Source organism: Oncorhynchus mykiss, chromosome 24, assembly GCF_013265735.2.
Source record: "Oncorhynchus mykiss isolate Arlee chromosome 24, USDA_OmykA_1.1, whole genome shotgun sequence".
Lineage (NCBI taxonomy): Eukaryota > Metazoa > Chordata > Actinopteri > Salmoniformes > Salmonidae > Oncorhynchus > Oncorhynchus mykiss.
The window spans coordinates 22,760,724-22,787,385 of record NC_048588.1 but is presented as its reverse complement, the minus strand read 5'-3'; positions in this window follow the sequence as shown (position 1 = coordinate 22,787,385).

Genomic DNA, 26,662 nt, shown 5'->3' with positions numbered 1-26,662 from the left:
AAATAATATTCAAGAATCAACTTCATAAATTTGTAAACCAATTTCTCAAAGCATGGAAAACAGGATAATAAATTAAAGTTAAAGGCTTAAGTGACAATACATTGAAAACAGTGAAGCAATTTTCCCTTGAGCGAGCTATGAATGGGGGGGAAATGAACACATAATCTGATAGCGTGAAGGGTAGAATGTAAAGTTGCAGAGGTTACAGAGGATATTATGAGACATAAAGTAATCCAACATTCACTTTTTCATGACTTATTATCTGATCCTTATGAAATGAAAGCAGATTCATTGTAACTCACAGAAAATGCATAGAATTGCTGAAATAAGCTCATTCTTATAGTCATTTTTTAGGCAGTGGAAAATACAATAGGTCATATTCATATTGACTCCTAGACCAGTGTAGGCTGGTGGGATGAGCTATAGGAGGACGAGCTCACTGTAATGGACGGAATGGAATTAATGGATCAAACAGATCAAAAATCTTTCTATAGCTCCTCCCACCAGTCTCCACTACCCTAGACCTTATACACCTACACCAGTGTATGTATGATAAAACAATGTCCACATGGACTTTATCAACACACTCTCAATGTACTACGGAACCATTGGGCCACTCTCCGTGAAACTGGCAATTATCCTTGGATGCCCATTACAAAAGTAACCACATCTATTATTGATGTTGCAATTACTACAGTACCTTCATCATCGCTGAAAATAATTTAGGAGCATTTTAGTTCCTGTTTTCCTAACTTTAAAGAAGGGATAAAATCTACGTTCTAAATGGCAAGAGAAAACCTCCTTCACCTTCCATCTAACACTGAATACTGCTAGCCTATTGTAATCAACAGGTTTCTCCATCAAGTCAAGAGCTGTGTCTGAAATGGCACCCTAATCACTATGCAACATGCGTTACCATGAAAGCATGTATTGGAAATTAAATAAAAAAGAAATGAAATGATGAAACTATGAAAATAATGTGTCTATGTATGTACTTGGCCAAGACTATGTTATCACACTGTATTTAGATGATAATTGACTATATTGCAGTAGGCCTTTAAGGTTGCAGGTATTGGTTTGGTTGGTGGCATGTCTAACCCACACCAAAGGTGCCATCTTGAATTAGGCTACCGGCCAATTGTTTGGAGAGCCTAGCATTTTCAGTACTACTCTAGTGCCAAATAGACATTGAATCGTTCATCTTCCATTGGCCCATAAGATTTTCAGCTGGATTATTGACTTTATATCTAAAATAGCTTTGGGATTTCCTTTATTATTATTTTTTTGGGGGGGAGAATTATATCTATATCCTTGGATTTGGATTTAGACTCAAATGTTCAAAGGATTTACAAAGTAGTTACAAATACAGTATCTCCTAACTATTTTGGTATTCAAATTCAAAACTGGTTGATTGACATTGAAAGAAAGTCTAAATCCAAATCCAAGGAAATAGATATATTCCTCTCCCACCGTCCAATGGAAGATGAAGACTGAATAACTCATTGTCTATTTTCAACTAAAGCAGCATTGAATAATGAAGAAAAGAGTCCTGAAATTCCTCTTTGTAGCAAATAATGATCTCAAAACAGTTGGCCTGGGGCCTAACTCAAGATAACACCTGTGGTGTGGGTTAGACACGCCTCCAACCACACCTATACCTGCAGCCTTAAATGGCTACTGCAATATAGTCAATTAACAAAACAATACAGTTTACGGTCCTTGCTGAGTAAAAATGTTTGTTAATTAATTAATTAAAGCTAGGTAATAATATTGACGTGGACAACATTGATTCAATCTGGTAACAAATGCCCCATTGCCTCCACCCAATAGTATTTTCATTGAGCAAAGCATCTTACGTCTCATTTGCATACCCGTCTTTAATTTTCTTAAGCTGATATCGCTACACCAATTGAATGCTAACTTGTTATTACAGCTTTCAATCAAGCAGCTCATTTTCAAAAGGTCCCTAGTATATATTGCTACATATACAGTTTGTAGCACAAAGTTCCATTCCACTTTCATTAGTCTAGTAACTGATCTCAATATAGTACAAGTAAAACCCTGTCCGTTCCTTGTAAATTGATTATTGAGATTTCAAAAGTTTGACAAAATATATAATATGCTTATTTAGAACTATTAAGGTTTGAAAGTTATAACTTGCTTAACTGCTCAATTAAACTTGATCAAAGAAAGAAAAAAATGAAAAAGATTAGGTGAAAAGAAAAAGCATTGTAGCTAATGTTACATATTGTCTCTAATGCTGAAGACTCATGAATAATATTTATTGAATTAATATGCCAGTGAAAGTTCATGTTAATCAAGTGGGTCATTCACATTATTAACTCAGTGTATAAAATGAAGATTAATGCAAATTCAATTAGTATTTACAACACATGTATTACCATTCAAACAGATTTTCCCAAGTCTGAATATATGATGTGACGAGTCAGTGATGAATAAGCCTTTGCATGTTTCCTAGCAATTAAAAAACTATGACAACTTTGCAAAAAAAGGTGAGACATGATTAAAGATCGTGGAAGTAAACGGAGCTTCACAGGTACCCATCATGAATACAACTCATTAATTTAGATCCATAAAGGTTGCGATAAGACCATTTTATTAATTAGTGCAAAAGTAATTATGTCGCCTCATTTCTGTGAGACTGTACTCAAACTGTCAGCACAGGGGCTTACTTGATGACCTGGTTACAACGCTGACGTATTCAGTCTACTGTAACCAAACATGATTGGCACCAGGGAAAGAGAGTGTAGCCAAACGCACTTCAGCACAGCTAAAACAAAAATTGAATCACTTGACTGTGGGACTTGAAAAACAGGACACTTCAAAGGGCGACTAACCATTAAAACAAAGACAAAAGAGAACTGTTTCTGTGTAGATTTGATCATTTATTGGTGGGACATACAAACAGGTTTACGATTGGCACCAGGCTCTGCATTCCAACACATCCTTTAGTCTGACTAATATTACTACAGTATGCAAGCTCACCTCAGTAAGTAGTCTCTAACCCATGGACTTGCCTGTCAGTTGTTCAACATGTCATGCACTCATATTTCTCCTCATCACACTCCTGGACATAAAGTCATGATGGCTATAAATTGCACACATTCATTAAGACATTAATGAAAGGTATACACAGGTTTATGCACCTGTAGAATGAAAATTAACATATCCATCTAAGATATTCGGTACAAAGATTAGTGTTTTCATTTGCATTATGTTTAAGCAGAAGGCCTGATGGGGTGTGGCATATGGCCAATATAACACAGCTAAGGGCTGGTCTTATGCACAACGCAACGCGAAGTGTCTGGATACAGCCCTTAGTTGTGGTATATTGACCATACACCACAAACCCCCAAAGTGCTTTATAACTATTATAAACTAGTTACCAACATAATTAGAACAGTAAAAACACATGTTTTGTCATACCCCTGGTATAAGGTCTCATTTTCCATGGCATTCAGACAGTCCTCATTCTGGGCTCGAACCACCCAGTTTATAATTAGAGATAGATAACAAGTAATTGAAAATAAATGAAATTATAAAATTATCATAATGAAACATTAATTTGTTGTTTATATCCCATCCGTTTGTCAGTTGACTTAATGGGGCCTCTGTGGAAGTTAATGGCCTTGTCAGAATGTTCTAACAGCGCTGATGCAATACTGTTTTTTTCTCAGCAAGACTGGGTTGCATATCCTGTTGTATGTTCTCTGGAGAATCTGGAGTATAATTTGCCAAGGTTATTATTTAATTCAGTGACCATTACCAATCCATCTGCCCAGTACTGTAGTAAACCTAAAAGCTATTTCCAGCTATTTTAATAATGATAATCAAATTATAAATAGACACATGTTGACTAATCCAACATGCCATATGACACACAGTACAGTTCCTCCCTTTAGATAAACAATCAGCACAATTCAGAATACCTTTAGTACAGATATTAACCCAAGGTCAGGTCAGTCTGTCTCCTGTCTCTTGAGATAATGAATACAATGTTAATTTCTCCTTTGAAACAAGACGTTGTTTCCACAGACCCTTTCTCCCGCAAACCCTTTGTCCCGTGTAACCCCAGAGGGAAAGGTGTATGAAATACAGTGCATTCGGAAAGTATTCAGACCCCTTCCCTTTTTTCCCATTTTGTTACGCTACAGCCTTATTCTAAAATATATATATATATATATATATTTAAATTGTTCCTCATCAATCTACACACAATAACCAATAATGACAAAGCAAAAACTGTTTTTAGTAAAGTAAAAAACAGAAATACCTTGTTTACACAAGTATTCAGACCCTTTGCTATGAGACTCGAAATTGAACTCCGTTGCATCCTGTTTCACTTTATCATCCTTGAGATATTAGTACAACTTGATTGGAGTCCACCTGTGGTAAATTCCATTGATTGGACATGATTTGGAAAGGCACACACCTGCCTATATAATGTCCCACAGTTGACACTGAATGTCAGATCAAAAACCAAGACATGAGGTTAAAGGAATTGTCTATAGAGCTCTGAGACAGGATTTTGTTGAGGCAAGGATATGGGGAAGGGTACCAAAAAATTTCCGCAGCGTTGAAGGAACCCAAGAACACAGTCGCATCCATCCTTCTTAAATGGAAGAAGTTTGGAACAACCAAGATTCTTCCTAGAACGGACTGCTCGGCCAAACTGAGCAATTAGGGGAGAAGGGCCTTGGTAACCAATAACCCGATGGTCACTCTGACAGAGCTCCAGAGTTCCTCTGTGGAAATGGGAGAAACTTACAGAAAGACGGAAGCCACTCCTCAGTAAAAGGCACATGACAGCCCGCTTGGAGTTTGCCAAAAGGCACCTAAAGGTCTCTCAGACCATAAGAAACAAGATTCTCTCGTCTGATGAAACCAGGATTGAACTCTTTGGCCTGAATGCCAAGTTTCACGTCTGCAGGAAACCTGGCACCATCCCTACGGTGAAGCATGGTGGTGGCAGCATCATTCTGTGGGGATGTTTTTCAGCGGCCGGGACTGGGAGACTAGTCAGGATCGAGGGAAAGATGAACGAAGTAAAGTACAGAGATATTTTGATGGAAACCTGCTCCATAGCTATCAGCACCTCAGACTGTTGCGAAGGTTCACCTTCCAACAAGACAACCACCCAAAGCACACAGCCAAGTCAACGCAGGAGAAAGTCTCTGAATATCCTTGAGTGACCCCGCGAGAGCCCGGACTTGAACCCGATCGAACATCTCTGGAGAGACCTGAAAATAGCTGTGCAGCAATGCTCCCCATCCAACTTGACAGAGCTTGAGATTATCTTCGGAGAAGATACAGAGCCAATGTGGGGGCACAGGTTAGTCGACACCTCCTGGTATAGAGGTCCTGGATGGCAATATGCTTGACCCCAATGATGTACTGGGTCGTACGCACTACCCTTTGTAGTGCTTTGTGGTCGGAGGCCGAGCAGTTGCATACCAGGTGGTGATGCAACCAGTCAGGACGCTCTCGATGGTGCAACTGTACAACTTTTGAGGATCTGAGGACCCATGCCAAATGCCGAGGGGGATTAGGTGTTGTTGTTTCCACTTCACAACTGTCTTAGTGTGTTTGGACCATGATAGTTCGTTGGTGATGTGGACACTAATGAACTTAATGCTCTCAACCTGCTCCACTACAGCCCCATCGATGAGAATGGGGGCGTGCTTGGTCATCCTTTTCCTGTAATCCACAATCATCTCCTTTGTCTTGATCATGTTGAGGGAGAGGTTGTTGTCCTGGCACCACACAGCCAGGTCTCTGGCCAGGTCTCCTCCCTATAGGGTGTCTCATTGTTGTTGTTGTGTCATTGGCAAACTTAATGATGGTGTTGGAGTCGTGCCTGGCCATGCAGTCATGAGTGAACAGGGAGTACGGGGGGGGGGGGGGGGGGGGGGGCTGAGCATGAACCCCTGAGGGACCCCTGTGTTGAGGATCAGCGTGGCAGAGGTGTTGTTACCTACCCTTACCAGCTGGGTACAGCTTGTCAGGAAGTCCAGGTTCCAGTTGCAGAGGGAGGTGTTTAATCCCAGGGTCCTTCGCTTAGTGATAAGCGTTGAGGGCACTATGGTGTTTGTCCAGGTGGGAAAGGGCAGTGTGGAGTGCAATAGAGATTGCGTCATCTGTGGATCTGTTGGGGTGGTATTCAAATTAGAGTGGGATAATGGTGTTGATTTGAGCCATGACCAGCCTTTCAAAGTACTTATGCTGGTGGTTCAACAAAGTACTGAGTAAAGGGTCTGAATACTTATGTTAGTGATATTTCAGTTTATTTATTTTTTTACAATTTCAAAAATGTCTATGGGGTATTGTGTGGAGATTGATGAGGGAAAAAATGATGTAATCTATTTTCGAATAAGGCTGTAATGTAACAAAATTTGAAAAAAGTACTGGAGTGTCGTGCCTGACTATGGTTAAATTATATAACATGCTATTTTATCATATCGATTACCTAGCGTTTAATTCATTACGTGATTGAATTAAACCATGCAACATTTAAACCATTAATTACCTGGGGCACAATGGAAACACACATTTTTATAGAGCGGTTATCTGCAAACCCGATATGACAGCTGGTTACACAAAGGAAGGGGTTTGGGTTTGAATGAAAGAGCGGGAAGACTGAAGGATAAAGGAGTTGAATCTCTATCGGACCTTAAGAAGCTATGCTACACCAAATACAGAATCTTATGCATTCTAATAACAGCCAATTTGGAAGAGGAAAATGCAAGACATATATATTTACTCTGAGCTGTGCTTCGATGGATGGGTCGAAGATGGAAGACTGGTTTACCTAGCAGAGATCACCATTGACCTTTGAAGAATCTTTCCGGTCGTAGTGTTGTCGAGCGGATACTTTAAAGTACCCTGTCGTTTTTTCTGAGATCGTCTGTCCTTTCCTAAGCCACGTACGTTTACAGCTGCAGCTGATAACTCGACGTCTAGGAGGCATCACTTCTTCTTTCGTGAATAATCGTTCAAAGTTCATACCAAGTTTCCATAATCAGCTTGCACGGTTTCATGGCTGGTCTAGTCGAAATTCACCATTCCAGCGTGGTGATCGTCACCTTCACGTTGAAATTCACCCTTTAAAATGTTAGTACAGCAGTCCTAACATTTCTGGAAGTAAATGTTCATTTGGTTAGGTTGTAATTGAAATTAGCTCTTTTAAACATGTGGACACCAGTCCTCACATCATCGGGAACTGAAGTTGACTTCCGTCAACGGTCTTTTGTACTGGGGGAGAGAAGGCGTGTTTCATAGTTCTCAACCATTGTCTGTTCACTTGGGCATGGACACTGAGTGAGCATACGTTTACTTATTAAAACATTTCTCTCGTTTAGAAGCTAAAATTACATTTCTTCTTTTCACAAATAGTTTAATATTTAAACATTTCAATTGCAAACAATTCCATGTGAATCTGATAACTAGAATGTGTAGACTTTCCAAGATTCAATCTATGCCATCCTATCGTCAGATAAAATGTCCCAGACATCAACTGATCTGACATCATATTCTTTAAGTACCAAGGGACACTTTCGACTGGTTGAGAAAGGGAAATATTGTTCCATTCCCCAACCTTTTTTTATTGTTAAATACTTTGTTAACAAAGGGTATTCCAAGAGTCCATACTGTAGAGTGGAGAGAAAAGGGGAAACGGTATTTATGGGGGCGGATCATGAACCTCACCCAACAAGGCAACTTCATGACAGGGGTCTGAATACTTCCCGAACGCACTGTATGTCTTACTGTCTGACAGAGTTATCAAAGAAACAGAAAATAGCAAAGCAGCCGCTGGGAGAAATGGTGTGATGGCTTATTGAATGCTTTGGCGAGCCTTGATGTCTGTGAAAGGTTGGAAATAGCGCCAGGCCAATGTCCACGTTTTTGATTCGAGACACAAACCTGAGGAACAAGTGACATTTTCAAGCAATTTCCTATTCACCGGCAAAGTTCAAGTGACAATGTAAAAAACGGAAAGGCAGCCTTCGGATAATGGCCTCCCCTCCTGGCCATGGAAATAATGTCTTCTACCAACGTTTGAGAGAAAAGTAGCTCAGTCCTCAGCTGAAACATTCCCCCCTTCTACTGTAGGAAGTGGGTTGCAGTTAAGCCCCACTTGGCACAGACATCAATTCAATGTCTATTCCACATTGGTTCAACATCATTTTATTGAAATTACGTGGAAATAACGTTGATTCAACCAGTATGTGCCCAGTGGGGCATTGTATTAAATACAATTGTTTCCTATTTCCCGGTGGGCGGGTTGTTTATTGATTTTCACATTTTATTGAAATGGAGGTGGAAAATTGAAAAGTAACAGGTGTATATTTAACCTCATTGAAATTGGTTAGGGAGTGAAGTCCACCAGACAGTGCTGCTGGTATGAACTGGTGAACAGGTTACTATGACAGCTGGGTGGATCTGGGCAAGCATGTGAGTGTAGGCCTGCTGCACAGTCATTTGGAAAGCACTTTCAAAACAAACGAATACAGCTCAAACTTTTGCACACTGGGATAGCAGAACTAATAGCTCCTGAAATAAAAAAGGAATGCTGCACATATGAAGGGAGCATTTGGTTCAATGTACGAGCTTTTTGTCTGTTCACCTATTTGAATTCAGAAGAAATATAAAACAGTGCAACTGTGGTATATGAAAAAGCAAGAGTGGCAAAAGTTCAAAGTTCAAGTGACAATGTAGAGTGTTAGTGATTTGTATTTCGCTATATTTGTGTGTCGTTGTGAGTTTACATGCAGATGCATATGAGACTTCAGAACAAGCTCACGAATGGACAGTTAGCTCCCAGAGTATAGAGAGAGTGGGCTATAAGTAGCTCTGTTAATGTCTCCCAGTGAATCACAGTCATTATCTCCTGATTAAGGTGTGCACTTGCATGCGCTCATTGACACCACTGGATGCTAACCATTATCTTTTAATTAGAGCAGAGAATTAACACCCAGAATCACACTGTCTGCTGGTTACTGAGGTGTGGATAAGTCAGTGCGATGGATGCCAGACAGGATTGCAATGCAAACTAAAGACTCTGGTTAACTTAATTTACTTGACAGTAAAACGGAGGGATAATGTGACGAATGTGCATTAAAACAGGTCTGAATTAGCCGTCTATTTAGTCTTGGCTCGCCCTGCTGCAATTCAGAGAATATTTTAAATGTGCCTCTCTCCCCTGTACCACATTACACAGCTTTGAATGTCGGGGTGAATGTCTATTGGATGTAAGTTTTGTTAACAATCTTATTTTCTCCTATTTTTCATTGTTATCCCCTCTCATCCTGAACCTTTTAGTTTTACTATCTTTCTGTCTTTCTATTCCTGTTCTATAAGTAGAGATGTAATGTAACCAAGTTGTGGATAGAGCTCACTTTGGGCAATTGGTCTTCAGGATCGGTGTCCCTTCCACGGGACGGTTGAGCTAACGTAGGCTAATGCGATTAGCATGAGGTTGTAAGTAATAAGAACATTTCCCAGGACATAGACATATCTGATATTGGCAGAAAGCTTAAATTCTTGTTATTCTAACTGCACTGTCCAATTTACAGTAGCTATTGCAGTGAAATAATACCATGCTAATGTTTGAGGAGAGTGCACAATTTTGAACGTAAAATGTTATTAATTTAAAAAAAATTGGCATATTTGGGCAGTCTTGATACAAAATTCTGAACAGAAATGCAATGGTTCATTGCATTTCACTTTGCACATACACTGCTGCCATATAGTGGCCAAAATGTACATTGCACCTCGGCTGGAATAATACATTATGGCCTTTCACCTGTGTTTCAAAGATGATGGTACAAAAAAATATATATATATATATATATTTGACCAGATCTATTGTGTTATATTGTCCTACATTCCTTTCACATTTCGACAAACTTGTTTCCATTCAAATGGTACCAAGAATATGCATATCCTTGCTTCAGGACCTGAGCTACAGGCAGTTAGATTTGTGTATGTCATTTCAGGTGAATTTTTTTTAAAAGTCAAGACCTTTAAAATGTGAAATTGGAAATGTCTGATGAAACTGGGAAAAGGTTACTGGGAAATGGACTCTAGAATCCGAGTCCATTCCATTTAAACCCTTCAGGATATTCTTCAGGTTAAATGATTATCTACATTTGGACATGTACAGTAGCTCATGACCTGAGGCGTCTAGCACAGCTAATGCTCTCTGGACTGACCCAGCTCCATTTCTTCCAATCATCACCAATCTGAATGGTTCTCCTCAGCCTCCAGAGTCCCTTCCACCTGGGTTTAGAGAGCAACCTTGAGCCCCTGGGCCCCCAAGCGTCCCACAGAGAAACACAGCACTTGACTCAACATGGATTCTGATGGGGAGAGATGTATAATTCAGGGGCTGGAATCAACCTTTCCATTTTCTGATAAAACTCTACCCAGCTCTCCACTGACCCCACTTCAACTCCCCCTGCATCTCAATCACCACCAGGAGGGACAGCTCTGGGGAGCTTATCTGAGTCCCCACAGTGCCTGTAATTCCCTCCTATTTAAAATGGACACCTACTGATTCATGAAATGTGTAAAAAACAGTAACTCGATGTGTCCACAGACTAAATATAGTACGATACAGAAAAGGCTGTAATTCACAAATGACAGTGAGTTTAATCATACATTTGGCATATTTGGGCTTGGAACCATTCAAATAACACTACATATATAGCTAATGTTACGTGTCTTATATGTGTGGTACTATTATTTGTATTTCAGAGCCATTTGCAATGCTAGTTATAGCCTAATGTTAGCTAGCTAGCTAACATTGGACCTAGTTGGTTAGTTTTAGCTACCAGCAGATTCATGCATGGTAGAAATATTATGAGTTGGGATTATGGTTCAATGATTAGCTAGCTAGCCAGCTACATGTTGAAACAAAAGACCACTATGCAAGTAACCATTGCACTTTGCCGTTTACACCTTCTGTACCCTGTTCATGTGACAAATAAACGTTGAGTTAATTTTGTGTAGTGTGTGTTTAAAAGAGACGGTAATGTGAAGAACAATATGAACTGCAGCCAAAATGAAATTAGGATACAATGTTAAGCCAATGAGACAGTGTCCAAGTTCTAAAATCCTCCGGTAGAATGCCCTGTTTTTATTTCGTAACACAAGCTACTTTCTGTAATTAGCTCACCATTAACTTGTAAATAAGATTATGTTGTGAGTTTGTTTTCCAGTAATAATCAAAACAAATTAGCTGAAGTTAAGATGATACAGATACAGTGCATTCAGAAAGTATTCAGACCCCTTGAATTTTTGTTACGTTACAGCCTTATTCTAAAATGTGTTAAATAGTATTTTCTCATCATCAATCTACACACAATACCCCACAGGTTTTTGGAAATGTTGGCACATTTATTACAATAAAAAATGGAAATAGTTTCTCCCATTCTTCTCTGCAGATCCGCTCAAGCTCTGTTAGGTTGAATTGGGAGAGTCACTGCACAGCTATTTTCAGGTCTTTCCAGAGATGTTCAATAAGGTTCAAGTCCGGGCTCTGGCTGGGCCACTCATGGACATTCAGAGACTTGTCCCGAAGCAACTTCTGCATGGTCTTGGCTGTGTGCTTTGGGTTGCTGTCCTGTTAGAAGATGAACCTTTGCCCGATCTGAGGTCCGGAGTGCTCTGGAGAAGGTTTAATTCTAGGATCTCTCTGTACTTTGCTCCTTTCATCTTGCCCTCAATCCTGACTAGTCTTCCAATCCCTGATGCTGAAAAACATCCCGCAGCATGATGCTTCCATCACTATGCTTCACCATAGGGATGGTACCAGGTTTCCTCCAGACATGACACTTGGCATTAAGGCCAAAGAGTTCAATGTTGGTTTCAGCAGCACATAAAATATTGTTTCTCATGGTCTGAGAGTCTTTAGGTGCCTCCAAGCGGGCTGTCATGTGCCTTCTACAAAGGAGTGTCTTCCATCTAGCCACTCTACCATAAAGGCCTGATTGGCGAAGTGCTGCAGAGATGGTTGTCCTTCTGGAAGGTAGCCTTCCCCAGATCTGTGCCTCAACACAATCCTGTCTCTGAGCTCTACAGACAATTCCCTCGACCTCATGGCTTAGTTTATGCTCTGACATGCAATGTGTGCCTTTCCAAATCATGTCCAATCAATTTAAATTGACCACATTTAGACTCCAATCAAGTTGTAGAAACATCTCAAGGATGATCAATGGAAACAGCATGCACCTGAGCTCAAGTTCTGGTCTCATTCTGGTCTCTTTGCACTCATTGTTCTTCACATTACCATCTCTTTTAAACACACACTATATACATTTAAATCAAAGTTTATTTGTCACATGCACAGGGTACAGAAGGTGTAAATGGTACAGTTTAAAAACGTATGTAAAATTATTTTTAATACATTTGCAAAAATTTCTTAAAACCTAAAAACAAAATGTGGAAAAAGTCAAGGGGTCTGAATACTTTCCGTATGTACTGTATACGACATGGTCATTATTTTAATAGGCTAGCCAGATAACTTAACGTTAGCTAGCTAGAGGGCTAAGGCTAAGAGGGTGTGAACGATGCTGAAAACCCATTCACCCATTTAGACAAAGAAGGGCTCTCCAGTAGGTGTACCAAAACATTGAAGGGCCATTTTCCCAAAAGTTACAAGTTTATCAACTTTCAAGCATAATTACTTTCCCATTATTCCTAAATTATAGTGTATGATATTCCATTGTCTAGCTCTGAGTCTCTACTTTAATCCAATGTAAAGAAAACACAAATTTTGCTACATTAGTCTGAATTGAGTCGGTCGGTCACATTTTATGAGGTTTTGCACTGTTACCATAAATGTGAAAAAGAGATTATCTTCATCACCCTGATAAAACTTTCCATGAGGCAACATCTCTAGGAAACACTTAAACAGAATATACTGCATTGCCTAAGAACTAGTGCAAAAAGTTCATTCAAGAACACTAAACAAAAACTAAATCCAGTTGAAAGCTGGGGTTTAACCGTACAAATGAGTCACTAAAATAGCACAATCATCAATTTTAAGCAACCCTGAGCATGTGCTTCCCATACGTTTGTATTTGAAATCCTTTACCTGTGAGAGAGAGAAGCAAAGTCCAATCTGCTTTTTACCTTCACCCCATGAACTTGGATATAAAGCAATAGTCAACCTTTTCTCACACCTCCTGCTAAACATATCCTTCCAAGAGATCTAACAATATCTGACTCTGCAAATTAGTTGTCGTTAATTTAAGTCACCAGTCAGCGATTTTGACTGACCTTGCGCTGCGTAGCCTACTTGGTAGACATGTTTATTTTTATTAGAGAGGAGAAAGAAAACAGAATTCAGTTTGACGCCAAGGCTATTCACGTCAACTTCAACATAGTAATACGCATTATATATACACAGCATTTCATACATAACCCAATTCCAATTAATCATAGGAGACAAAGAAGGCAGAGAAGGTAGACATGCATAATTAATTTGTGTTTGGAGATTTGTGAAAAGATATAGACTTAACCTTGATGCCTCCACATGTGATTTGTGCACATGGGATTGATAGAATCTAGTCCACTGAGGGCAGAAAGAGGGAAGAAACTAAATAAAGAAATAAATCTGCCTGTTTAATTAAAGTGGCGATGTAGAATAATTGTGGAATTCCAAAGACAGGGAGGGATTAGATGAGGGTGCAGAGCCAAGAGGAGGGAAGGGGAGAGCCATGCCCAGTCAGATGTGTCTCTTTGTTAATCCTCTGCTCAGACTTTTCCCACATTGGGGCTGCGTTCTATTTAATTAAAGAATACTCTACATAGTAGAAAAGGGGTTCTAATCTCTAGATCTGGTTTCTGAAAATGTTCCTTTAATTTCACTTTAGTGTTTTATATGCAGAGTCAGAGGTTGATAAGGCTCCCTTTGCCAGCATATTCCTCTCCTGCTTTCTCTCTATAGATCTCTATACTACCTCCCCATCACTCACTCACTCACTCACTCACTCACTCACTCACTCACTCACTCACTCACTCACTCACTCACTCACTCACTCACTCACTCACTCACTCACTCACTCTATTTTACAATGTTGCTCTCTTTGACTTTTTTGCTTCTATTTGCTGCCTGGCTTTCTCAATGACAGTTTAATGAGCATTTCCTATTTCGGGGACCCTTATCATGTCCTTAGAAAAAGCCTAATGAATAATACATCTGAAGGTGAGACATCCAAGGCAACATCACACAAGGGTTCTGCTGGAGAGACGAGGGGAAGAGACAAGGTGCTTTTGTTTTACAGGACTGCTTTTCCAACTAATTAACAGATCCTCGCTGCTCTTACATATATTTCAGAGGACATCCGACGGAAAGTGAGGAAAATGGAGTAAAAGGCACGTATAAAGCACATTTACACTTAGCTATTGTTTTCCGTCCTCAAAAGGGGGCCTCTTCTGGGGCTGTGTGGTGTCACTTCACACCCGAGTGCAGTTGGTGAGTGGGCTAAAGCGAGCGTGAGCCTCGCTTTGCTCCCTGTGGCTCCTGCGGCTCCCACACCCTGCCAGCTTCCCTCCCTGCCCAGGAGTTTCAGCTCCATCAGCACAATTGGCCCGCTTCCCATCGTCGAGATGCCCCATCCTAATTGGCTCCCTTTTAGCCACCCAGCCAATCCCATTGTATGGGTATACAGTGTGTCACCATGGACACACCGATCACACCCACATGAATTTCAGGATAAAGGCGGATGGGCCGTTTCTCAACCAGCTTCCTGAGTTGGAGCTATATTCCTGCCAATGTGCCGACGACACTCACCATGCATTTTTTTCATAGCACCCAACCAATACCCATTTCAAACCAGGACCGCATGCCAACAGCTGTGAAATCCCTACTATGTGGTGTGTTTAAGCTCATCCTGTGTGATGTTTACATAGGAAGATCACATAGAGTGCCACTGAATGCCAGTCAGAGTACAGAGAGCTGTCCTGGTCCCACCACATAGACGATAGCTCCACCTGGTTCTTTCTGAGTATTGGCAGTAATGTAACCCTGGCAGAATCCATAGCTTGGCCCGGTCCTCTCCCCTGCCAGTCTGTAATGAGGCCTGGTGACTGTGTGCTCCCTGCTCCCCTGTGCCCCGGTCTGTCTCTCCTAATGAGACACTGAATACATCACCAACAACCACCTCCCCCACCCCACACCTCCTCCCCAATCCCCTCACCCCCCTCCTGACTGTCCAGCGTTGTCACCCTATCCTGTAATGAGCCCCGAGAACACCTCACATCTCCTCCCAGAGATCTACCGTTCCCTGTTCCCCATCCGCGCCATCCACACCATCCGCTATCTCCTAATTGTGTGTGTTTGTTTGCCACGGCGTCTGCCTTTCTTATGGCTGTAGCATACAAATCTCCTGATGTGTCGCTGGCGCCTGGAGCAGTTCCTGAGTCTCTGTGTCGATAGAAGACTGACGGGAAGCTGCTAGACCGTTTTCTTCTCTCACAAGGTGCACTCAGTGCTTGAAGGAGAACAAATGAAATGAGTGTTGCTCCCACACAGCCTATTAGTCCTGTCTTCATTTGGTTTTCATTTAGTATGTGGGGGTGGGAATCTGTATTTGAGAAGATAGGAAGCTTGCAAGAGAGATGAGAAGAACAGGAGAGAACGGATGTCTGACTGTACTACCCAGCTCCCCTCTGGCCATGCCCTTAACAAAAGCTTCTCTAACAGAAGGCTTTTGAGTGATCAACCATTTTAGCATGGTTGTTTCCCCAGGTGTTAAGTAAGACAGCACCAGGGGCAGCTAACTGGCCACTAAATGCATTACATGTATGTGATGTCAGATGTCAAAGGTCTACACAGAAAACTATTCAAGGGGAATATTTAGTAATCATGATTTCTCAACACATGGTCTACCATGACATGGTAAGTTGTGTTCATGACAATTGTACATTTGGAGAATTTAAATGTAGTAGAAATGTAATACATCGTAGATATCACATTCACATGTTACCATGCGATTCTATGTCCTGACAAATCATATCGGTGCCCGCTGCTTTCCTCTCCAATGGCACTGCCTCAGAACCAGCGTTGCTGTGATGCAAAGTTCCAACATTATTTTGCCTTTTTTGCCTTTTGCCTCAACACATTATTTTCTCTGCAGAATGACTACCACAGCAAACCTATCAGTCAGGCTGGGAGAATCAATCAGGGGTGACACCATTCCGACCTGAGCATTGTTTTTGAATCTGTTGTCTGCAGCGCCTGAAAATCTCTGCCTTTGATTGGAAGAACCTCGAGGTGTTGGTTTTGGAGTTATTTTTCCTTTTGTGCTGATCTCTCTGTCTCTCTCACTTTGGTTCTCCCCCGGTTTCTTGCTCTGGCCTCCCTCTCCCTATAAACTGTGTGCAGCATTGATGTGGCGAGTGCCAGCTTTGTTTTGGGGGATGGTAACAAATAAGCCTGCTGCTGGAATACAAAGGAGCTATAGGAAAGATGAGGGTGGAAAAACGCTGGGAATCAAAGCTCGGTCTAAGCAAAGAGAAACACCATCCAATCCAACAGCTTTCTCTCTCCTTCATCTGATTCATGTGGTGTCATTTTTTTCCTTTCAAAGTTCTCTCTTTTCAGTTTGGCAAGATGATTCAACACTCTACGCAGCTCCCTGCTATCTTTCCCTCCTGGGGAGGAACCAGAGCCATTTTACATCTGCCTTTGATTAGAGGCACCTCTCCCAAGTCATTGCTCATTTACAGAAGGACAACAATAGAAAGCATGGACATTGACTTGAAACGTCAGTAATAAACAAGTCTAGAGTCTTTTTTTCCTAGAATCGGTTGGCGTTTGTTGTTGTTAGTGAATGGTTTACTGTTGCTCATGCACTCCCATCAGCCTTGCTGCTGGAATGATATAAAGATATAAACTGCATTCAATTGTCACAATCGTTTAGAGATGGATTGGACCAAGGTGCAGCATGGTAGGCGTACATTTTACTTTTATTAAATGACACCGAAAAAACAACAAAATACAAAAAACGAACGTAAAGCTACATGCAGTGCAGAAAGCAACTACACACATACAAGGTCCCACAAACTAAAGGCGGGCAAAAAGCTGCCTAAGTATGATCCCCAATCAGAGACAACGATAGACATCTGCCTCTGATTGGGAACCATGCCCGGCCAACAAAGAAATAGAAAAACTAGAATGCCCACCCAAATCACACCCCAACCTAACCAAATAGAGAAATAAAAATGCTCTCTAAGGACAAGGCGTGACATCAATGTTCTAAATCTCAACTCCATTAGTTTCTATATTGAGTGTGTGGGCCATAATTTCTAGAGGACATTGAGGACAGAGTTAGGGTCTCAGCGTTGATTTGGATCCTTATCACCAGACTATATGCAGACTACCATCTGATGCACACCCTGTGACTGCCCTATGCTGGAAACTAGATGGAAAGAGAAAGCCAGGACGCCCAAAAGTAACATGGAGAAGAACGTTAGAAAAGGAGTTGAAGGAGTGTGGCCTGACCTGGGGAACCCTCACCAAGATGGCAGCAGACTGGGAGTTCTCCCATGGATGCCTTATGTGCCTCCAAGACATGAAGAGGATTAAGTAAGTAATCAGCAGACTTCACAATGACACACACCTAGACACCCACAACATGTAAAACACGTTAGCTATGGCATTACAAACAACTCCCCTAGAGCAGAAAAAAAAAATATTTTCTAGTGATAATCTCTATCAATGTTTGAATAAATAATTTAAAGAGTGTCACTGTAATTTTCTTCCGATAGTAATTTTGTTATTAATTGACAATATCTCATTATCTCTTTGACATAACCTCAGACTTTGACATCATCTCTAATTCCTAGATTAGTTATGCATGGCAAACCTTAGCGCTCCTGGAATCAATCACGGTTTATGTTGTCGCTAGAGGTCATTTTAGATCAACGGAAATTAAGAAACTACTACCAGAATTTCCCAAAGCCATATCAAACATATCAATGTTCAGGTTTTAGGAGTTAAGACATGTTCTTCCCATGTTCTCTGTGTCACTTTCAATATCAATGTCTTTGTGTAACACAATGTCTTAGTAGAGTGATAACAAGCAAATTCATTAGTGGCATAGGGAAAGGAGAGGAGTTGTGTAGAGCCAAGCATATTGAAATATTTGACAGGGAGATCAGCCTTTATAATCTACATAATTTGAGAGCAGAGGATAGAGGACATTAGCATGTGGGATATAATATGTGTGTCTTGGTGGTGTAGTTCCCTTTGTTCCGCACTTGCAATCCAGTGAACAATAACTATTGCATGTACAGTTACAGTAATTAAGTAGCACCAACTTTAGTTAATCTGGAGTGGCAAATCTGTAAATAGTTAGATTAAAATCTCCTATGTTCAAAATGTAAAGGTGTGTGTATGCTGCAACATGTGGAAAACATTTTCAGGCGTCATCGATGGTGGGTGCAGCTGCAGAGAGTCAAGGGGGTTATATGGCAACGTTAATATTCCCACCCACATTAGCATTCTCATACATGATAACCTGCTGAAGGAACACCTGGGATGGGTCTGTGTATTTGCATGTGTTGGTCATGCATGCAGACGGACACCCACCCACACACACAGATACGGCTCCAGCTCCTGTGACATTGCCCCTGGCTGTGTTCCCAGTAATGAGTATGTACCCAATCAGACGACCCAATCACAGTGTGGCGTTAGCTGTGTACTCAGAGCCGACTGATCTCTGATCAGCAAAGTGCTAGAATGATTCTCTTCTCAGCAGCCAGTAAATAATTATGTCCAGGATTTCAATTAAGAGGGAATGTTTCCTTCTCTGTGGGAAATGTCGGTGCTTTTAGAATCACTATTAACCAACCACTCTGATCTGCTGTAATTACCCACATCAAATCTTCCCTGTAGACAAATTGGGTTGAGAGAATTAATTTGAGCGTTCAATTATTCCAGATTTCCTTCCGGTGTTTAAACGCTAGCTATTTTTCTTTAAATACAATTTTAGGTACTACAGGATGTGTTTTATCTTGCAAGTCATACTATGTTAAAACATTCCTTTGAGCAATATCCCCCAAAAGTGATTTTACATCTTTGACCGGGATTGTTGAGCTAAAAAGAGCGGTGGCAGGAACAATCGTAACATGACTGTGAAACACACCCCCATAGTTTACTTTCCCTCAAAAGTGGTTACAATCATGTTCTATTAGGAGGAAATGTAAATCCCTTCTCACCATAGCTAAAGGGCATTAAGGTTGGATGTGCTACAACAATGTGTTTCAAGCTAATTTAACATTTCTTCCAGTCAAGTGATTTTAATTTACTTTCACTCCACTTCAGCCTTTGATTCATGTCCCTGGAATATTTCAAACCAATTAATTTGATGTTTATCAGATAAATCATTACGCCCAAAATAGCTAGACGGCTATAATCAGTGTGTTCATTTCCCACTGTGTCTGATGGATTTTGAGGAATAATCAGGAGGATCTATGGAAATATGGATTGAAGTAATAAAGTGAAATCCGTGGCGTGGATGGCTAGAAACATTAAGGACAAGAACATGAAGGATGGCATCTAACTTTCTGCCGACATACAGCAATACATCTATGATTTAACCGGGTAGATCAGAACTGAAAATGAAATAAATGAGCAATGGGTAACAAAACTGAGTGAATTCATAGTCTCTTGCAAGTCTCACATGAACCTTCTCGAAAATCCATGTTTTCAGCTGTATTTGGAAGGAATATTGTCAACATTTGGACAGTAAGAAAGAGCTGGAGAACTAGCGAGTCAAGTCAGAAATATTCACTTGTTTAATTACCTGGGTTTGTCAACAGAGACAGAGTCAGGGGGAGAGGAGAGGCCCCTGTTCTCAGTAACAAAGTTATTCTGGCTCCGAGAGGCAGTGTTGAAGGGTGTTGCAGCAATTAAACTAATTTGTTCAACCAAGACCAGTGTTTTGACATAGTATTTTAACTACCAACCACTGTAAGTGAAAAGTAAATGACTCCTGAGTCTACATTGACTGTTTTGAGCAAATAGTGGTTGTATATCAGGATTCAGCATTCTTTACTGTCAATTAATTTGACTGTTGATAACATACAGTATATTAGCACAGAAGCTACTGTCCACTTGTTCTGTAGATAACATATACATCACTTACTGACTAGGTACTGGATTCCACTCCATGTAACCATTGTTTGGTGTTTGTTTTTTTACCTTTATTTAACTAGGCAAGTCAGTTAAGAACAAATTCTTATTTACAATGACGGCCTACACCGGCCAAATCCAAACGACTCTGCGCCAATTGTGCGCCGCCCTATGGGACTCCCAATCACGGCCGGTTGTGATACAGCCTGGTGTTCCGGAAATACCAAGCCTATTTCTTCTCTGAATCCACCTCCTAATAATACCATGCATCTTTTTAATTTATTTTGACAAATTTGGGGTCATGTCATTCTATTCTTCTCCAATGGCGGGACAGCACACCCTTATGACCTCAAATAAGACTTCACTCAACACAAAATGTCCTATTTAGCCAAAGGTCTGTGGAGAAATGTAGCCCCAATTGAAGAAAAATAGTGCCCAAGGACAGCAGTTTCACACCAAAGGCATGATGTCTGCTGTAGTTGTGAGGCTTTATTCTCCTGCTGTCTTCTGGGAAAACAGGGACACCCCTCTAGTCACACAGAGCTTACCATTTCACCTGGATCAAATGGATAAACCAGGGTAGGTGTGAATGGGTGTTCAAATGGTTCCTTTAGATGGTCTTCCCCATATCGCTGGTGAGACAACAAGCATGGCTGAAAAAGTCATTTTGCTGTTCTACTGTTTGTTGCTGTACAGTACAGCATTGAGATGTATCCTATGTGAAGTGTTTCCGTGTAGTGTGCAACTCAACTATCTGACCAGATGGAGAGTCTTTGCCAAGAGGGTGACTCACTCTTCCATGATACTCCTACCACCACCGACCGCATCATATCTCCTCCACCCACCAATACTGCTGCCCCCACCTTTCTCATTGCTATATTTGTGACTGTGCCCATTGATGTGGAAAAACCCATCATATGGGCCAGTAGATCTGGAAATAGAGTACTCGGTGGGGTCGGCCTGAGACAAGGCCTGCTCCCTGAGAGCTCACCTTCGAGGGTGTTGAGGGCAATGAGTTCCAACTTGTGGGAATCGGAGGTCTCCGATGGTTATTTTCTCTGTGCTCGCTCCTGGGACCCGGTGCTAAGACAACACTTCCCACCAGCTGAAGGTACTTCAAACCTCCAGGCTCCTGTGCCTGCAGCGCCGGGAGACGTGCTCAGAAACGCAGCGCCCTCTTAAGATGCTGCCTTCTGCCTCAAATTTGAATTGCTAAATGATTAGCTCGAGTGCAAGCTCCAGGCATGAATCGATAAGTCATCGAGATGCAGGGCAGCAAAGCCAATTAAAGCAACTGGAGCTTTTGACAAATAATATGAGAGCTTAAAGGGAACTAAAATAAGCAAGATAGCGCTGAAAGTAAAGAGGGAGGTATTATTGTGATGCATTTGATTAGATTGCGTTCAAATGTATTTGCATTGTGTTCATGGACATACACGTTTCAGTCTGATGAAAACAGTATACTACAGGGTCCTTGGGAGATGGATAATTGCAATAACATAGTATTTGCTGTTGTCAAATTCAGAGGGAGTTCGGCGTACCTTACAGCACCTTTGTTGTAGCCTATTATTCTAATGAATGAGTTGAGAGAGTGTATCAGACATTCTTTTGGTGAAAAAGGTATGCTTTCATTTAACTGTCCATTTCTACCATCAAGTAAATTGATTGGAGTTGTGAAATAACATATACTGTACACGAGTCAGTGAATTGCAATCCATAACAGGAGAGTTTTGAATACAGATGTGATAGAAGGCGGTAGCTGAAGCAATCACTAGTTTTTTGAAAAAGTTCTAACATCATTTTTTAAATGAAGGGCAGTTCATATAATTAAGTAATTTACTTTTATTGGCAGGTTCAGTTGTCAAGGTGTTTCGTATCACAGTGCAGACCGAGAGAATGTGTTGATGTTGTGCTCTTGGATTTGGTTCTACTGAAAAATCCCTCTGACAAACTGACTCAAAACAGCTGCTTGCAGCAAGCTATGTGAACACTCGAGAGTGAGGTAGGCATCATGCCAGTGGTCGGGTGTTACGTCAATGCCATTAGTCAAGCTTGTGAACCAAAGGGATGTATGATCGTAACAGTGAGGTATGCGGTCAGCTGTAGGGCTGGCTCAGGGAAGAGGACACCCCTGCCTTGCATAGTCCCATGGGAAATCTTAATTGGGCATGGGACACAAGCTTAGGCTTGATCACCCTTTAGCTGGCCACCTTTGATGAGGGTGTTTAGTGATTAACCTCTTGGGCTAGGGGGCAGAATTTTCACTTTTGGATAAATAGCGTGCCCAATTTAAAATTCCTGCTACTCATGCCAAGAATATAAGATATGCATATTATTCATCGATTTGGATAGGAAACACTCTGAAGTTTCTAAAAGTGTTTGAATCATGTCTGTGAGTATAACAAAACTTATGTAGCAGGCAAAATCCCGAGGACAACTGTTCAGAATTAGTATTTTTTTGCCTCTCTCTGTTCCCTGATTTGTTATTGCCAAGGGTTATTTCTTAGCAACCTGTTTTCAGTTCCTACCGCTTCCACACAGTCTTTGGAATTTGGTTGAGGTTATTCCTTTGTGCAATGAAGCAGTAGGCCAACTAGGAACTGGGTAACACGTTTGTGAGTTGCGCAAGACGTTAAAAGTGGTGCTGGTTTGTTTTCATTCCTGTATTGAACACAGATTGCCCCGTCTACAATTTGATCGATTATTAACGTTTAAAAATACCTGAAGTTGTATTACAAAAGTAGTTTGAAATATTTTGGCAAAGTTTATAAGCAACTTTTGAAATATTTTGTTAGTGACATTGCGTTTTTTTGTAAGCTGTTTTTTTCTGGATCAAACGCGCTTTACAAATGGACATTTTGGATATATATGGACGGAATTAATCAAACGAAAGGACCAATTGTGATGTTTATTGGACATATTGGAGTGCTAATAAAAGAAGCTCATCAAAGGTAATGCATGTTTTATATTTTATTTCGTTTTGTGTAGCGCCTGCAGGGTTGAAATATGCTAACCCCTTTGTTTACTGCTGGTACTATAATCAGATAATAGCTTCTTATGCTTTTGCCGAAAAGCATTTTTAATCTGACATGTTGGCTTGATTCACAACGAGTATAGCTTTAATTGAGTATCTTACATGTGTGATTTAATGAAAGTTTGAATTTTATATTTTTTTATTTGAATCTGGCGCTCTGCATTTTCCCTGGCAATTGGCCAGTTGAGACATTTGCGTCCCGCCTATCCAAAAGAGGTTTTAAAGGCCGAAACACCCACGGATTCGAAGGCACACTACAGAGGATGTGTCCCAAAATTGACATCTTAACCCAGTCTAAAAAATAAACCTCCCATGCCACTCTGTCAACGTCACAGCAAATCTCATGTGAGTGCTTACCATCTATTGGCACAATGGACAGTTTTTAACATCTCGTCCCGTGTTTAATGATTCTGATTATCTGGACCAGTCCAGTGACTGCTGTGAAAGGACAGCTGACAACATAGGAAAGTCTGTGTGACAGCTTGGAGAGACAGCTGACCGGAGGGACTAGACCCCACTGGGGCTGTCATGGGCTAGCTACCCATGTTGGCAGTCTCCGACGCTGCTTCAGTATGTTGGAGACACCCGCTAAGTGCTACTGAAAGTCAACAAAGGAGCCCGCGAGAACCTGCGAGAGCTGGGGTGCAAGATGGCTCAACGACTGATCACACGGCTACGGACCCAGGAACGGAAACGACTACGAGTAGGAACACAGCACATGAGACAACCATAACAGCAGCAGGACACACACTTCAGCTGTGCAGCTGTGGTTGGGAGAGAGTAACATCAGCAAGGGGGTTAAGGATCCATCAAGGGAGTTAAAGGTGCTTGGGAGAGCAGAGACAGGGACGTCGCATTGACCTGTACTTCTTACGAAGCAGCCAGTCAAATCAGTCGAATGAAGCACAGCGACGGGACACAAACCAATGTTCGCAGAGCATCAGCACCCCTGTAACCTAGGAGGATAACACAAGCACAGAAATGCCGGTGAATGAACTCACCCAACCACAGAGACCTCTAAAAGAGGAAAAGATCAAAGGGCACAGACCGAGTGTGAAGTGGCCCAAAGCTGTTGAAAATAGAGAGTGGGAAACAATCAACAACGACCTGACAAAAATCTTGGAACAACAGAGAAAAAGCTTGAAAGGATGGGAGACATTATCTACCACTATGGAGAAGAGCGCTTTGGAGTAAACGAAAGGAGAAGTGGCAAGACACCACCCGCGCCAGCCAAATCTAGGAGGCAGCAAGAGATCGAGATACTTTTCAGAGAGAGAAGGCAGCTGAGAAAGCGGTGGAAGAAGGCCTCTGATGCAGAGAGAGAGGGTCTCATGCTACTCCAAGCAGACATCAAATGTCGGCTGGCAACCTTGCGAAGAGCGGAAAACTTAAGGAAACTTCGTAGGAAGAAGGAACACTCAAGAACAACGTTGAATTTTTTTTAAAATTAAGTTTGTCAAAGACCTCTTCGCAAAGGAAAAGTGCGGAATCCTAAAAACTCCAAAGCCAGAACTGGAAGAACATCTGGAAAAGGTCCACCAGGACACAAAAAGGCATGAGCAGATAATCATCCCACATGACATCCCACCTATTCAACCACCAGAATTCAATCTGGACACTGACCCTCCAAAATAGAAGGAAGTAGAGAACATTGTCCGACGAGCAAGAGCGGCCTCAGCTCCTGGGCCTAATGGAGTACCATACAAGCTCTACAAGAACGCCCCGGATGTTCTACGCTTTCTTTGGAGGCTCATGAGGATAGTGTGGCAGAAGGAAATAATACCAAAGGCATGGCGAAGGGCTGGTGGTGTGCTAATCCCGAAAGAGAAGGATGCGACAGACATCAGTCAATTCCGACCAATCTCCCTTCTCAACGTCGAAGGGAAGATATTTTTCAGTATAATAGCACAGAGGCTGTCCACTTACCTGGAAAGGAACAAGTACATTGATACATCTGTATAGAAAGCAGGAATCCCTGGTTTCTCTGGTTGCCTGGAACATACTAGTATGATTTGGCATCAGATCCAAACAGCTAAGAAGGACAAGAGAGACCCTTATGTCATCTTCCTCAACCTGGCCAATGCCTTTGGCTCAGTTCCCCATGAACTCCTCTGGGAATCCTTCAACATTTTCCACGTACCAGAACCCATCACTATGCTGGTAAAAGCCTATTTCCAAGACCTGCAATCCTCCAAGACCACAACAACATGGCAAAGCTTGGAAGTAGGCATAATGGCAGGCTGTACAATTTCACCTCTGGCCTTCACTATGGCCATGGAAGTCATCATCAGGGCATTGAGATGGGTGGTCAGCGGTGAGAGAAATAAGGAAGGGCTCCATCTCCCACCTATCCGAGCATACATGGATGACATGACTGCACTGACCACCACTGCAGTATGCACCAAGCGGCTACTTGCAAAACTGCAGGATATCATCAAGTGGGCTCATAGTCAAAGGACAGCTTAAAGATGTGAGGTTCTGCATTGGAGATGACCCGATACCAACGGTGTCTGAGCAACCCGTCAAGAGCCTGGGTAGATGGTACAACGAAAGCCTCCGGGATAAAGATCAAGTGCAGCAAGTAAGGCAGACCCTACTGCCTGGGAAGCTCAAGCTTTGGTGCCTACAGTTTGGACTTCTCCCCCGGGTAATGTGGCCAATCACCGTTTATGAGATCCCAATAACAACAGTGGAGAAGATGGAGCGAACCATTACCTCATACGTGAAGAAATGGCTGAACTACCTCTTGAACTACCTCTTACAACGGAGGAGTACAAGTGCTCTAAAGTAAGACTTCAGATGACATTAAAGGACTCCAAATGTAACGGATGTGAAACGGCTAGCTCAGTTATCGGTGCGCGCTAAATAGCGTTTCAATCGGTGACGTCACTTGCTCTGAGACCTTGAAGTAGTAGTTCCCCTTGCTCTGCAAGGGCCATGGCTTTTGTTGAGCGATGGGTAACGATGCTTCGAGGGTGACTGTTGTTGATGTGTGCAGAGGGTCCCTGGTTCGCGCCCGGGTATGGGCGAGGGGACGGTCTAAAGTTATACTGTTACACAAAGACCAGACCATTAGCAAGGCTGCACCTCCCCAACAAACTGGACGGAAATGGACATCATCCAAGGCTGTGCAGCAATCAACATCAGCCCTGAGACACCAAGACATTGTGTGGAATATCCAGCATCGAATAGGAGGCTTTGGCCTGGCAGCAAGCAAACCAACGTTCCATAAGGCAACAACATCTGAACGCAGGAAGCTGGTGGTCGAGGAGGTGCGCAGACAGGAGGAGACTGCAAGAAGTGCAATGGCTGTCTCTCTTGCTAAACAAGGGCAATTGGCACGGTGGGAAGGCCTGGAGAGGAGAAAGATCAACTGGAGTGAGCTTTGGCCAATGGAGGCAGGCAACATCAGCTTCATCATAAGAGCTGTTAATGATTCAATCACCAAAAAACCTACATCAATA